Raw genomic sequence first — 14,564 nt, 5'->3', positions numbered from 1 at the left:
CTGTGAAACACTTTCAATTTCGCTAGGTACATCAAATGTACTTGAAACCCGCCTCTCGCAACCTCCTCTTCACTGTCCCATAATTCAGTCTCCTTCTCTGCACCTGGGTATGCCGTGATTGACGCAGATGCCCCTTGTATTGTACCCCCTTTTCTGAAGAATTCCAGGATCTTCTCCCTGTCCCGGTAGTTTAGGACTTTGGCGATTATGGGTCTCGTGAGGGGGGTAGGTGCTGGGGGGGGAGGGGGTGGGATCCTCCTGGTGGAGGTTTCCTCATCAAGGCTCTGTGCACTCTCTCCACCGCAAACTGCTTGCAGTACTCCTCCCTCTATTTCTTGCAGTAACATGGTCTCAATGTATTCAGTGGGGTTTGGTCCTTCTTCTCCTTCCAGGAGCCCCACGATGCCTATGTTGTTTCTCCGGGCCCGTCCTGCCGCTTTGTCTGCTCTGTTTTCTAAATTGCCCAATTATTGCCCTAGTATGTGGATCTCCGAGGCGTGTGACGTGCAGGCAACTGTTAGAGTTTGCTTCCTTCTCCAGTTCACCTGTGCGTTCTGCTATCTTCTTTACATCTTGCCTCAATAGGTTAACATCCTTTTGTACCGCTCCAATTTTGAAATCAAGTGCTGTTTTGATTTCGGCCATAGCTTCCTCCAGCTTGGTTTCCCATGCAATTTTCAGGTCTGCAATTGTGTGTAGGATCTGTTGGTCATTTCGTGCTGATGCTGTGTCAGTTTGCGGGTTCTTTTCTCTTTTTCGAATTCCCTCGGATGACTGAGGTGTTTTCGTGATATCATCCATTGTTGACTGTTTCCCTTTTGTCTTGGGTATCTTGGACGCCATCCTAGTGTTGCTTGGCGTGTTGAGTCGTAGTTAGGCCCAAGGCAACCGAACTGCGCTGTGACTCACCAGGCCAGATCCAGTGAACCCCTCCGTTATAGGCCACCCACTGTGTGAGGCTATGCTTCACTAGCACTTATCGCCCAACTCGGGCAATTCCTTGTGGTCAGGCTAGGCGGGTGCTGCCAGCTTGCTCCCAGGTACTATGATATGCTCCAGTTGCTCAGTCCCCCAGGACCCGCAGTCCAGCATAGGCTCTTTGCACAGGACCTCACCCAACCTTCCAATCATAGTTCTGGAAGGTGGCCTGCGTGTGACTGTCTCTTGCAGTGGGTGTGCCTTTCAGTCTGTATCTTGTAATCCGCCACTGCAGTTCTACTTATACAAGGAACCGTATACAATCAATGGTGAGCCCCAAGAGCCATCAAAATCGCATCCCTCAGCATGTCTAGCCAGTTGCGCCCCTTCTGCACAAGCAATTCCTTGTTTCCTGCCTGTATTGCGTTGATTTGGCCCAACTGCATGTGCTGTGAGGAAATCTGGTTTCCTTTGCACACCCGAATGCCTCTCTCCATGCGGATGTCAGTTTCACTCCCTGTTTGCCGCTAGTGCTCTGCACAGTCTCGGGCTGCAACAATGTAACAACCCATATTGTTCCACGGCCAGGTTCGCTCACCATGTATATCCGCACAGCTTCTGTTAATGTATCAGGGCCACTCTTGCGAGCCTCCAGGCTCGTTTTGCCTTATTCTTTCTTTTTTGTATGGCCCGCCGGTTATCCACGACACGGCCGCTATGATCAGCTGTTCACCGTGTTGCGCACCCGCTCCGGCTGCTCTTCCATGTAGGGAGATACACTGCTTCGGTCCTATGAGGCCGCACAGCCAGGCACTTTCTTTTGTTCCTACCACGCCGCCACCTTGATCTTCGCGTCCGTAGGATCTCACCATCTTCGCCTGCTTGCAGTTTCCTCCCTCAGCTGTATTTAATGCTGCGATTGCGATCGCTACATTATCCAGGCATTCATGTTGCTTTGGCACCAAGGTCATCTCCAGCAGCCGGTTTGATATGGGAGTTTATGCAGGATTTTCGTCAGATCAGCGGGAGCCTGCGGATTCCACACCCCACTACGTGGCCATGTAGCCACGCCCCCTGGGCTCATAGTTAAAGGCCCGAGTGAAGCGAGGGCCTTAACGAAAGCCCTGGGACATTACCAGACTTGGTAATGACCCTGCGGCTCGGGGCTTATTGCTATTAGTACCGCGGCCCATAAGTCCGGGGTTCTAAAAGTATTTTTATTCTGTCCCGAAACGCACCAGCGTTTTGGAACAGAAAAAGAAATTTCAAAAGAATTTCCGCCGGGGAATGGCGGCCAATCGAAAGATAAACAAATAAAATGGGTGCCATGGAAAGGAGATAAGGAACTACATGTAGTCCCATCTTCCTTTCCATGATGGCCTATCGCAGATCGGGAGCAGACACGCTGGTGACAGAAATTTTCCCAGCGCTTCTGCTCCCGAAACGGAGCAAAAAGAAGCTAAGTGGGGTTGGGCGGGCAGGGAGGGGATTAATTGGATGGAAGGAGCTGGGGGGAGGGAAAACACTTGCCGGAATCCCCAGCAGGAGACTATGGCAGCATCCAGCTGTGTGGTAGCTCGGAGCGGTGGTTACCCTGTTCTGAGTCTCCTCATTGGCTGAGAGGCTGCCACACCCCTCTGCCGGGGAAAGAAGGAACGTAGTGGGGAGTAGGATTCCAGTGATTCTCGGTCGGGTAATGACAGGCGAGGGCCAATTAGATTAATTGTTACAATCTCATTGTCCCTCGCCGGGTGCTAATAGTACTTGTAGTAGTTTGGGAAGGCAAAATCCTTCGCAATCTGCTACGCCAGTTTGGGAGTTCGGTTTGGATTCCACCACAAGCCACTCCATTTTTTCCTTCATTTTAGTGAGGCGCAACATGGGGAATGAAGGTCGTTTCTTAGGCAAAACAATTGGTGAAATTAAATTTGGGAGTGTTAAGGGTTTTGGCTGCGGGGCACCCGTTTTGGAAAAGAAATCATTTGAGTAAACCAGCAGAATGTTTCATGTTTCAGTGTTCAAAGCAATTTAGCTTTTTCATTTTTGACATAGGACATAGAAAGTTTGCGAATCAATTTAAAAAAGCTTGTTTCATGCAAAATTAAACAAGAATTGAGTGAAATAATTCCCCTATTATCACTAAACCACACAGTTGACGAGAAGAAAAGTAACGTGATGTGGGATAAAGAAAGGCTGGAGTTTAATAGTCTATAAACACATTAGAAGTTTTAGCATAAAAAGAGAGACTTCATGTCGTAGTGAAACGGGTCGAAATTTGAATTCATGGAGCAGGAGCTAGAAAAAGCTAATGGGTGTCGGGATTTTCCTCTGACTAGGAACTACTCATCGTGACCCAGGAGCAATTAAAGTCTAGTTTCACAAATAGAGTGCCCAAGAGATGGTGCGACGTGCTTTTTTCCCCAAACTGTGGTATTCCCCAAAAAAATGCATGTTGTGAATCCCTCTTTCATTTGCTTTCTATGTTAGGCAGAATCATATGCAGTACCCTTTGGGAACACCACACACAATTAAGACTACAATTGCAATACAAATTCACCTTTGGTACAAGCCTGTACTACACAGTAAAGCGGTAGCGATGGCTGAGCAGCCAGACTTATCTCGAGAGTGAAGTGAGCAGTATCAGAAGTTACACAAAGGACATTAATTACTAAACAAACACTGACTCAAGGTTTCTGAGTAAAAGAATATACATTTATTTACACCATCAGTTATAAAACAGTCCACTAATATAAAGCAGCAGAAAATAACAATCTTAATACACTACACAACACCCAATCAATTCTGGACAAGTTAAGCTCAAAATGAAGTGTGAGCAAAATGGCACTCCAGCAATTTAAAAAGGGAGGGAAAGGACAAGGTTATCAAAAATCAACACCACCAACAAGTGATAGACAGGGCAATCTAGAAAAGGCTTATTACAACTAGGATTCAAATCAATAAGCCTGGGCCAATGTTAATGGTTCAGAGTCTTTGCAGAGGATCACACAGTTCAGAGTAGTTCTCGGTTAAGTCTTTGCCAAGAGTTAAAAACGAAGTTGGTCGGAGGCAAAGTTATTCAAAAGAGTAGAGAAGGACAAGCATTCGGAGAGGCGAAAGATTTAAAACACTTTCACTGCGGTCGGACAGAACGAACGACCAGATTTGAACAGTACCTTAGATGAAGAAGAATGCTGTAGCTGCGGCAGTAGTTACTGGCAGTTCCTGCAGGCGCACGGTTCCTCAAGCAACTGTTGGACTGACAAGGAGGAGGAAGACTGGAGGGTCCTGCGCTGCCCAGGGAAGAAGCCAGCAACAGACCAAAGCGATGAATAAAAGGTGCGCTCCTTAAAAGCACAAAGGGACTATCCCATGCTGGCTATCCGGTTTCCTGTGGCACAGCAAATTCGACCAGGCTGAAGAGGGAGGTCCAGGGGCTTTGTGAGCTGGTTGGTCCGACCAGGCTCAAGGGGAGAAGTCTGGGATGTCCAGTAGTTGCAGCAGTCATCTTCCTTCAGCTCCTCGTTGGTTCTCTGCCTTCCAAGTCCCAGAGACCTGCTTTTAAGCAGTTTTCTCCCATTCACATAGCAGGGTGGCTGTCCTGGCAAGACAGTCACCTAGCCAATCAAACTAGAGTGTGACTTGTGTCTCCACGGAGAAACTGTGCAGGGGGCCTCAAACCCCCTCCCTCACATCCTGTCCACCCAGACACTCGGGCGCCTAAGGAGGGCTTCTGTGCAGAAGCCCGCCAAAGGATGGCGAACAAAGGAACCAAACCTGGTTTGGCGCGCAGAGTAAAACATGAGAAAGACCTTTACAAAAAGAAATTGCGAATAAACCCAGCCAGAACCAAATAAAATTAAAAGGGGTCCAGCGGATTAAAGTTCGAGGCTACCACCCTAGCCTCTAACAGTACCAAGGCTATTTTCATAGCTTGCGGTAAAATAAAAATGGCGGATACCACTGCCACCAGCCAAATCTTGGAGAAAGGGGAACGAAATAGTGTTCCATGAGAAACGGACAGAAAGGGATAACTATTAAGCCTTCCAGTACTCTATGGAAGATAGTTTGTACTGGGTCTGTACATTTTTAGACTAGTAAAAGTCTGTGGCAACTTTACATGCTCTGGGAGACAGTAGTCAGTCCCAGAAAAATTGAGTTTAAAGAGTGGAAAGTCTAAAAAGACAACCCTGTGTCACTGCACTGAATGTGCTGTGTGACACACAGTATAAAGATGATGCCTATGGAGTAGGTGAGACGCCATAGTCCATGAGCACAAAAAATGTACAACACATAGCCAAAAACACATGTAGGAGTGGTTAAAAAAAAAAAGGCTCACACTCTTACCAGGTGAAAAAATTAATCACAGAAATTCAGCAAAGCTGCTGAGGGACTCCATCGCTAAGGGACATTAGCCATTCTGGAGAATTCTCCCGAGCAGTCTTGTACATTATTCCTCACTTGTTTGTTGAATCCTCGGTCTATGGCAATGTCGCTTTATATGCCTTCACTTTTAGCATTCTCTTTAAATTACTTTCCCTTCTATTTATTTTACAATTCTTTTTTGCTGGTTTGTCAATTTTGCTGCTACCTCTCATTTAATCTTTACCGCTACTTACTAACTCTGCCACTAAATCTGTTACTGCATGAATCTGTTACTTTCTCTATGCTTACAAATGTTTGTCTGTTCTGACACCTATCATTCTGTGAAGTGACCTTGCTCACTCGCTTTCTCTCATCTGAAGAATGAGTCACTAATACATAGAATGCAACAAACCTAACCAGATAAGCCGCAACTACAGTACATATGACCATTTATTCTTTGCATGTCATGCAAATTCACACACACATAGACTTAATATCAGATAGATATAGATAGGTTGTGCCATTTGTCTCGAGGAGCCAAACTTAACTTTTTGTGTCAAGCTAACTACTCTTTTCAAGGCCCCTGGTGACAACTCTGGAAATGTTTTTTTTCTCCCTGTATAACTTATTGTGAGCCATCATGTAGTTTGAATTATATGCAGATATTCTATCCAATATATACTCCAGAAGAATGTTCGGCATTGACTGCAGCTTGGGACAGAAACATGTAGGTTACACAAAATGTGCAGATTAAAATGTGCATTGTAAATAATATTGACAATAAGTGTAAACATTACTATGTGGATTTAAGAAATTTGAATTGAGATTGAATGGCAGGCTGTTTTTGAAGTTGACTTATGGTTACAGTTTCAACAGGAATTTTAATGTTATGCAATTTGTTTTTGCACTTTAAATATATTGTTTTCTTAGATTAAATAGCATGAAACGTGCTGCTATGATTTGGCTTTTTGGGTTTATTCTTTTTTTAATTTGTATTCTTATTTATTTTCATAAACTTATTGTGCATATTCAATTAACATTCCCCAACGCCCCCCACCCCCTTACCATGGTGTAGAATTCCAGCTTCTAAAAAAAGTCTTAGGTTTGTATGTATAATTATTCTAATGTTATGTGGGCACCGTTGTTGCATATAGTCACTCTGTAGATGCACTATTATTTGTCCCCAGTCTTAAACCCTTCATGGGCTCATTGAAGTTTGTAGGTTACCCCCTCCAGGGATACAAAGTTCCAGACTTTCTGAATATTCATAGGTGCCAATTTCTTCTTCCATTGCTGGGCTATCGAGAGCCAAGCTGCTATTATAAGAATCATGAAGCCCCTTTTCTGTGCTTTAGTGACATTTCCCAGATCCAGCTCCCACATTCCTCCCATCCAGACTCTTTCCCGGTGCCAATCTGTTCCTTGTGTCATCTTGCCAACCTGTACCCTGACTTCCTCCCAAAATTGTTGTATTACCGGGCAGCTTCACCATACGTGTTTCCAGTCTCCCTTAGCTGAGCACCCCCTCTAACACCTATCCAGGGTTCCTGGGTACATTGTGTGAAGTCTCTCAGGCATATAGTGCTTTTGGAATTGTATTTTTTGCCACATTTGCTTTAGTTGTCTTGAGCGTGTACGTTTTGTGATGAGTCCCTGTGTATATTCTAGTGTTTTTCTTTTGTTTTGTTACTGTTTTCCCCTAATGTCTTTTCCCATTTCACCATATAGTTACACCGAGTTTCCTCTCCCCGAGTGTTCAGGAAACTATAAAGGGACATGAACAATTTCCTCAAACCTGTGTTTGTTATGTATATCTCAAAGGGTGTCGGTTGTCGTGGCTGCCTGCCTTATATGGGGGGCCGCTAACCAGTGTTTGAACTGTGTATACTTAAAGCTATCTTTCCTCGTTATCCCCAATGCTTGGGTGCATTCCTGGAGTGTCATTATATTTCCCCACTGATACATATCCCGAATCGTCCAACATCCTGATTTTTCCCATTTCTTATATGCTCTTGTCTCCATCCCTGGTTTAAAGTCAGGATTCTTAAACATTGGTTGGAACGGGGAGGGGTGTGTTGTCAGTACCCTCTCTTGATTTCTGCATCCCATACCTCAACCCCCACTCCCACCACTTCACTAATCCTCACATTCGGATGCCTGTTTTGCCCCTTTAGCCATAGTAGTCCCGACAGCGGGGACTCTGCCACGCCCTATCTTGCTCTGCCCATATACATTGTGGGGAGGCGGCTACCCATTCCTTCACCACCCTCAGCTGAGCTGCTTCGTAATATCTACGGAAATGGGGGAAGCCAACCCTCCCTGATGCCTTGGTGCCGTCATTGTTGGGATCGCTGTTCTTTGTCTTTTGTTTCCATAGATACGCCTTTACGGCTTTAAGGGATTTGAAAAATACATCTGGTATCCTTACCGGTAGGACTTGAAATTAATATAGAAGTTTTAATTTCAATTTCCACCATTCTCCCCTACCACAATTTCATTAGGGGATTCCATTTCCTCATGTCAGATTCATTTTTTTCTAAGAGATACAGATAATTTGCTTTATATATTTGACCTACTGGTGACGTCAATGTTATCCATAGATGGGTTATTCCATTTTTAACTGTGTTTCTTGGGATAATCTTTCCATTATATCCTATTTTACTATTAGGTTCAATATTTCCGACTTATGTTGGTTAATTTTTAGTCCAGACATTGCCCCAAAGTTTTCCAATTCCTTCATATGGTCCAATCGGGGGAGAGCTCCGGGACAGTTAGTGCTTCCAGGATATCATCTGCGAATGTCATCATTTTATGTTCCCTTCCTGCCAACACTATCTCTTTCACCTCTTACGCCTCTTGAATATTTGCCAATAATGGCTCCAAGAAGATCGCATATAATAGTGGCGATATTTGGCACCCTTGTTTTGTACCCCTCCCCAGGATCACTGGTTCTGACATTCCATTAAGGGCAACCCACATACAAGGTGAGTGATAATTGGCTATCACCATATGGAGGAAATTCTGTCCAACCCCATTCGTTTCGTTTGTGCAGAATAATTGCGTCCACTCCACCCTATCGAAAGCTTTCGCTGCATCCAATGAAAAGGGCACTGCCGAAATATGCATCTTTTAAATTTTGTTTCTATCAAATGACATACCCTACGCGTATTATCAAATGTCATCTTGTTGGAATGAACCCTGACTGATCTTGTGCTATGAGTACGGGGAGAAAATGTGATATTCTATCTGCCAGCACCTTCGTGTAGAGCTTTACGTCTAAGCTAATAAGGGCTGTTGGACGATACGATCCTGGAAGCTCTGGATCCTTCCCTTGTTTGGGGAACCCTACCAATTTCGACTTGTTCCTTGACCGGGTAACATTGCCTTTTATTCTGAACGTATTAAACAACTCTGTTAATTTTGAGGCTAAGATGTCCTGATGCATTTTATAGAAGCAGTCTAGGTAACGTCTGGCCTTGGTGCTTTATTTCTTGGTGGTAAGTCTTTAATTGCTTTCTTAACCTCCTTTAGCGTTCGGTCCCCCTCTAGTATCTCCCTGTCAGGAATCCGGGCAAGGCAGAGTTTTCGAAATATTCCTCCTGCTTATCTGCTCTAGGATTTTCATAAGTGTATAGCGTCTGATGGTACTCCCTTAATATCTCACCCCTATCCTCGTCTTTTGCCTTCTCATGACCCTATCTATTCGGAGTTAAATAACTGTTCTATTCTTCTCCTTAACCCTCAGTTGCCGTGCAAGAAGTTTATCTACCTTGTTGGCTCTTATGTAGGAGTGCTTTTTCTGCTTGTTTGCTCCATAGCGTTCCCAATTGGCCCTGTACATGTCTCTGTGCTAATTTCAAACCCTTATTCAGATTCTTGGGTATTCCTCCTTGAATCTCTTTCAATGTTCCCTCCGATTCCACTTCCAACTGCGTTTCTGTTCCCTTCCTGCTTGTATGGCTATCAATTCCCCACTCAGCACATTCCCAACAATATGGCCCGTGTGGTGTTATCTGCGAAGTATTGCTCTATTTTGGCCCTTATGCAGTCCACCATGATCGGATCTTGTAGTTGTTCCATAGGGAACTTCCACTTCCAGAGTACCTCTTTGGTATGGCTTAAAATGAGTGTTGCCATAATCGGGGCATGGTCCAAGAGCGAGATGGATCCTGTGTCAACCTCTTTTACTTTGCCCACTAATCCTGTGGAGACCAATTTATAGTCCATCCTTAATTGTGAGGAGTGGACATGTTTAGTAGTATATTTATACCCCCTTTCTTGTCCCCTTAACTCCCTCCAAGTATCATGAAGTGCCAACATTTCCATTTTGTTTTTCAGCGCCTTTGATGGGACCTGTTCCCCCGTTGGTGTAGTGGAGCTCCTATCCAGTTGGGGGTCCCATGCTATGTTGAAATCCCCTGCCGGTATAATTTCCCCAGTGGCGAACTTTTCCAAGTTTGAGAGGACCCCCCTCAAAAAACCATCCTGGCCAGTGTTAGGGGCATAGATCGAGGCCAGTGTTAATTTCCGATCTCTAAATAATATTTTTAGGAAAAAGAATTGCCCCGCCTTATCCGTCGAGGTGTCTTTTGTCCGTATTCCCAGTCCATCCCGTATTGCTATCTTTGCCCCTGCTTTTTTTTCTCCCTTTCATTAGCTTGATATGTTTGAGAAAATCCTCTCAGCATTAGTTGTCTTTTCTTAATTTGTGTTTCCTGGTACATTCATATGTCTACCTTCATTCCCCTCACCAGTTGTGCCACCTTTTTCCTTTTGTTGGGGGCATTTAGTCCCCTTACATTATGTCATTACTTTAAATGATGCCATCCTATTATTCATGCATGCTTGTTTTATAGTCCCTGGATCTACACCCCCGCCTCTGCTCCCTCTGGAATTCACCACCTAACCCCAACTTCCCCAACATGTTGCCCCCCACTTTTCCCCAACACCCTGAGGAGGGTTCAGGTTCCTATGACCGCATCGGACGGTATGTCCACCGCGCCTGGCCCTCAAACCTTCCAGAGTTATATGCGTGGGGAATGCTAAGCCCCACTCGAGTTCCAAGAACCGTCTCCTATCCCACCCCCATGGGCCGCTTGTTCTTAATTATCTTGACAGTTTTTTAAAATCTTTTTTTATTCCCCTCGGGGGCCACTTAAATGTCACCATTCTCGTTCTTACTTATCGACCTTGCGATCATTGCTCTCTGTCCCTGGTATGTTCTTTCCCAGTCATTTTCTGTTGGGTTTTCTACTGTTGTTCGTGACCTTGCTCCATTCCAAGTCTGTCTCCACTTCGTTGTGCCTCTCCCGCCTCCTGAGTATCTCCTTGCAAGTTAAGAATTAGTTCTCCTTCTTCGCATGTAGTGATCCTGTACTGTTGTCCCTCCCACGTAAAGAGCAGTCCAAAAGGAAATGTCCATTTGTACCTTTGTTTAGATGTTAAAAATGTCACCACTGGGCCCATCTACCTTCTCTTCTGTAGTGTGGCTTGCGCGAGATCTTGATATTGTTGCACCTCCTCTCCATTGATTCGTACCTGTCCTGCTATCTTTGCTTTCCGTAGGATCAGTTCTTTCTGCGTATAAAATGGTATTGCAACCAGGACATCTCGGGGGCTTTCCCAGGTTCCCCTGACGTTCGTGGACCTACCCGATCCAGCTGGACCATGTCTTTGTGTCACCCGCTAGAATTTCTGCAAATAGGTTTTGGGTAGTGGTTCTCAAGTCTTTATTCTCCATTTTTTCCAAGAGGTTTTTGATTCTTATGTTTGATCTCCGCAAGTGAATATCTAGGTCCTCGCTTTGTATTTCCAAATTATGGGTCGTGTGTGCAAGATGTTCCAGGGCCTCCTCCGTCTTTTGGGTGGAGTCCTCCAAAATATGAACTGCTCTTTCCATTGTGTCCATCCTTTCTTGCAGCTTGGTGACATCCAGTTTTAGTTCCTGCACAGATTGTTTTATTTCTATTTTTAAAGTCTCAAATTGTGTTTGAAAAGAGGCCATAAACTGGTCCTGCAATTCCTTAAACCATTGATGCATGTCTTCTTTCTACAGCATCATTGTTCATTCTGGATTGATTTCTTGTTCTTGTAAGCTTTGTTCATTCCCTCCACCACTTGAGGTCGCTGTTGTTTCTGTGTCCCAGAGGTGCTTGGTCCTTGTTGTGTGCTTGGTTTGGGGGGTTGCTGGGTCGCCTCTGCTGCCGCTTTTCCCCCTTGTTTTGGACATGGGGGTGTCGGCGTCCGTTATAGTATGGGCCTATTCTGGGAGCAGTCCTGGCCTCTTACCATTACTTGCCAACTTATATGCACCTCTTCAGTATGAGTATCTTTAACCAGGTTCTAGTTTTGGGAGTTCCCCAGTGCCACCTTCTGTGGGGTTTCTGCTCCTCCTGTGTTATAGTTCTTGTTTCCACTGCCCCTGTTCGCCCGCTCCAACCAGAGACTTGATGAACACCTTTGCTGCGATATGTACCCTTCCACCTTTTTCATGGGCCACAGGACTGTTCCTTATCTAGGGTGACCAGATTTAAAAAGTAAAAAACCGGGACAGGGCAACTAACATAAAAGTAGGACTAACAATTGAAAGTGGCTGTCAAGGCACTACACTTCAGTAGTGTTTGGAGGAGAAGGGGGTTTAAGAGTTACTATTCAAATAAACATATATTATAATTAATTTATCATAAACTAACACCATTTAAGTTGTAAATTGGAGAATTTCTTCTGTGTCAGATTGTGCGTTCACGCTTGTCAGCTATAAAGACCGACTACCAAAAACCGGGACCATTGTAGTTTCCAATGGAAACCTAATCTTGAGAAAGGGGGACAAAACACCAGAAACCAGGACAGTCTCAGCCAAACCGGGACGTCTGGTCACCCTACCTTATCCCGTGCTGACCGCCGTTTTATGTGGGGGGGCTGGGGGGCACACCCCACTCGTGCCTGCTACAATTTTGTCGATCCGTCCCCCAGAAGTGCCTCAGGCAGTGCTCGGGTGTTTGTGCTGCCAGCTATGGGGAAAACGTCCACTGCTGTGGACTCCTATTCTTCCTCTTGATTGCTGTCGCGGTAGCAAGCACTTTGTTTTCGATTTTCGGGGTCCCCCCGCCCCCCTACATCAGATCAGGGCCGAGGCATTACTCCTCAATCCTTCCTGTTCAGAGCTGCTTTGCTTTTCGAAGGTTTCGGATGGTGTATCACGTCGCCCGCTGTTTGATGAGGCGCCCGTCCCTCCTTGTGAGTAACACGGCATTTGTTTCTCCTGACTTGTCATTGGGCACCCGGATATTGGCAATCCGTGGAGCGTTGTCCCCCTTCTGATCGGAATGGTGTTTTAGTCAGCCGGAGTCAGCTGTCGTGCTTTATTTCCCCCCTTTTCAATGCGACCCAGTGGGGAGAGGCTCTCAAACACGTCCTCTACCCATGTCGGCCATCTTCGACCCTTCTTGGCTTTATTCTAATGATATGTTTCCAAAAGTATTAAATACATTTATATAGCTTTTGTTTACTATGCAGTTGATGTATCCATATTTTTTTGTCTGTGAAAAATTGAAATGGGTTTTTAGGTCACTCCCTTATGTGATCTTTTTTATAATCTCTTCACTCAATGTTCCTTTTGGAACCTATTATTCCATGTTGAAAAAAGCAGAAGCAGGCAATTGTTTTACCTGTCGACTAACGCCCAAGAGAGCTAATTTGATGTCCCAAACATGAAGCAAGGGCCAGAATTCATCACTGTGGGGCATGCAAAACCTCCCTGCCCACACCCAGGGTGCCCAGGCAAGAGAGAGATGCATTGAATGTTCTCGCGTCGAAACGTTTTTCTTCCGTGGCATTTACAGTGAGAGTTAAAGTTCACAAATCCTAGATGTCTGGCTTCTAGCAATCAAATCCAGATAGTCATTTGCCAATACATTACTTTTCAGATTTAAAACTTTCTTCTGGGAGGACGCATGGGATTTCAAATGGAAATAACAATTTTGCTCTCATCCTTGATGGATCAGCACAAAGCTTTCCAAATAAAATCCAGATATAACCTTTTGTTTTTTGGGACAATGTCATCAAAAGACACCCCCTTCATTAGTATTTCAAGAAGTGGTGTTCCTATGAACGTGCACACTTAACCATCAACGCTGCTGCCTATGTAACATCTTCAGTGCTTAGGGTTTCATGAGACTAGTGAGGTTTTAGTTTTTTGAGGGCACTGAAAGTATTTTTTGCGGGCAAATGCATGTTGTTTTTAGACCATGGCTTTAAAAGTCATAGGGTTCTTCTTAGAAAGGCAAAGAGCTGTGCCCCGTAAACGATGTCTAGTCCGATCACTGTATGTCTCAAGGCTAGACATATAAAGACCTGTTCAGAGTTTTCCTATTTCCAAAGAAGTAGTGTTCAATAGTGGCAGCGTTATTCAATAGAATACATATATACTGTATGGCTCATTATAAATGGTCCGTGACGGAGGAGAGTGGTAATGTAAATAAACGTTAATGGTGGCTCGTGTGTATGTTAGCCAGATTTTCAATTGTTGTATAAGGAAGGCCTTTCACATAAAATTGAAACTGATGGGGTTGGCGGGGGAAAAAGGAAAAACTGTAGATGGTATGGAGTGTCTCTGTAGAAACGGATCCGGGTGTGGATACGAGGATAATACTACGAGATTTATTGCATGATGCTCTTTATTCGTGTGCAGTTAGAGGTACTAATGGAGGACTAAAAGGTAGCTGGGAAATTAGTCTAGCACTCACTGCTGAGATTGTGTGATCTGTGGCCCACTGGACGAGCTGCGGCATTGTTCACACAGAAAGGTTCGTTGGGTAATAGTCGTTTATGAAACCGTTGTCTATGACATACATGGAATGGAATCGTATACATTCTAAGAGTAATTCATTGCTGGACGGTTTAGAGCTTGAATCAGTCGCTTTTCAAAATTAAATTCAAATAGCCTGTGATGTCATTAAGTAGCTAGACATTAAGACATTCATCTTTGCTTCTGCCTTTTCTCTTCCTCTTCCCTGCTGATCTCCTGTTCGACACTGGTTACCTGGCTGACCTCTGAACCTCGGGCCCAGATCCCTGCCCTCCCAGTTGCACACCAGCACTGCTGCCTGGCAACCCTGCACTTGGGTTTGGGGCTGTATCTGTAACCCTATCCCAATTACCTGCTGCCTGCACTTAACCCTTGCACTGCCATCTGCTGGCTGCACTTACTTTTCTTGTTTTGTTTGTGTTTTTGTTGATCCTATGTACTGCACTTCTTTCCCCTTCCTCTCCCTGTACTTGCGTGA

The 14,564-nt window shown here is 44.8% G+C and overlaps 1 protein-coding gene across 1 annotated transcript in view; it reads left to right on the top strand.

The window, feature by feature from the left end:
- Window positions 1-14,564, top strand: part of TM2D3 (TM2 domain containing 3) — a 202,143-nt gene that overhangs the window by 31,094 nt on the left and 156,485 nt on the right. The window lies entirely within an intron of this gene.

This window comes from Ambystoma mexicanum, chromosome 11 (assembly GCF_040938575.1).
Source record: "Ambystoma mexicanum isolate Mex_15411 chromosome 11, UKY_AmexF1_1, whole genome shotgun sequence".
Taxonomy (NCBI): domain Eukaryota; kingdom Metazoa; phylum Chordata; class Amphibia; order Caudata; family Ambystomatidae; genus Ambystoma; species Ambystoma mexicanum.
The sequence above is the reverse complement of the archived record's forward strand: the minus strand, read 5'-3'. Positions and strand labels throughout refer to the sequence as shown.